The following is a 1,802-nucleotide window of genomic DNA, read 5'->3' on the forward strand; positions in this document are numbered from 1 at the left end:
GGTAGCCACAGAGACTGGATCAGACTCCAGGCCCATCCAGACCTGGGCCTGCTGAAGCCCCTTCTTTCCTGGCTCCTGTCATGGGAGCAAAGCGTTGTCCCCTGGAGATGGTGACTCAGCAAACCTGGAAGACAGGAAAGGCATGGATGCCACAGCTCTATTCTCTACTTGACCAGCGCTGGGGGGGGGGGGGAGGGACACTACACTGTGTCACCCTGTCCCGGATGTCTCTGGAGTGAGGGACAGACAGAAACAGGAGAGCTTCTATTAAAAGTCATTCACACCATGGAGTAGGAGATGTTTGGGTGGGTGAGTTTGCACATGTCGAGGCGAGTGTCTGCGGGGAGAGGTTTTAAGAGCCCATGATTGGCAAGAAAGGCTGTTAGGAGACTCAGGGTCTATTTCCCAAACGACGTGGTCTTGGTATCATTTGTATATTCCATAAACCCATATGTATGAGCCAGGCACCGGCTGCCTGGTGCACATTTCTTCATCCACCCAGATCTGTATCAGATGCCGCCTCCTTTCTGAAGCCTTCACAGGTTACCCTGCCTGCAAACGTGAACATCGGAGAACAGAGAGCTTCCAAACTTCTGGTGGCCCCTGTGATACCCTGGACAGACTCTTCTTGTGGCACGAACAACTCGGGGCATTTAATATAACAGAAGCTAGCATTTATCCATCCCTTGCTATGAGCTGGGCACTGTGCCTGTCAGCACTCAGCACCTCTGGGGTAGAGCTATTATTTCATTTTTATAGAAAATACTGACTCAGGTCAAGTAATTGGCCCAAGGTCATACAAGGAAGGGGTAGGAACAGGGATTTGAATGATTTCAGCAGGAATCAGGTCCCCGCCTCCAGGCAACCTGTAGTCAGCAGTGGGGGCAGGAAGAACCAAATGCAGTTCACGCTGGACCAGTGTGATAAGTGCCACATGGCGGGACAATGTCTGAGGGCAGTTTTGGTTGTCACAGTTGGGGAAGGGGTAAGAAATGCTACTGCACTAGTGAGTAGAGGCCAGGGATGCTTCTTTTTTTTTTTTTTTAATTTTATTTATTCATTTTAGAGAGGAGAGACAGAGAGAGAGAAGCGGGGGAGGAACTGGAAGCATCAACTCCCATATGTGCCTTGACCAGGCAAGCCCAGGGTTTCGAACTGGCGACCTCAGCATTTCCAGGTCGATGCTTTATGCACTGCGCTACCACAGGTCAGGCCAGGGATGCTTCTAAAGTCCTACAGTGCACAGGACAGCACCTCTCTCTCCTGGCTAAAGAATTAGCCAGGCAAAAATCTGAGTAATGTGCCTGACAAGGTGGTGGCTCAGTGGATAGAGTGTCAGACTAGGATACGGAGGACCCAGGTTCGAAACCCTGAGGTTGCCAGCTTGAATGCAGGGTTGCTGGCTTGAGCACAGGGTCACTGGCTTGAGCAAGGGGTCACTCGCTCTGCTGTAGCCCTCCGGTCAAGGCACATATGAGAAAGCAATCAGTAAACAACTAAGGTGCCGCAACAAAGAATTGATGCTTCTCATCTCTCTCCCTTCCTGCCTATCCCTGTATGTCCCTCTGTTTCTGTCAAGAAAAAAAATTTTTGAGCAATGCTGAGCCAAGCCTCAATGCTGAGATCAGATGCTATGTAAGCAGATGTTGGGGGGGGGGGGGGAGGAGGTTTCCATTAGGCGAAGAAACTCCTCCAGGTCAGGTTGCTGGAGCCAGCCCGGTGCATACAGGTGGGGCTGGAGAATGCTAGTTAGCTGATGTGGGTGCGGTAGAAGGGCTCAGATCCTCAAAGCTGATTTCCCA

Source organism: Saccopteryx leptura, chromosome 3 (assembly GCF_036850995.1).
Source record: "Saccopteryx leptura isolate mSacLep1 chromosome 3, mSacLep1_pri_phased_curated, whole genome shotgun sequence".
Classification (NCBI taxonomy): Eukaryota; Metazoa; Chordata; class Mammalia; order Chiroptera; family Emballonuridae; genus Saccopteryx; species Saccopteryx leptura.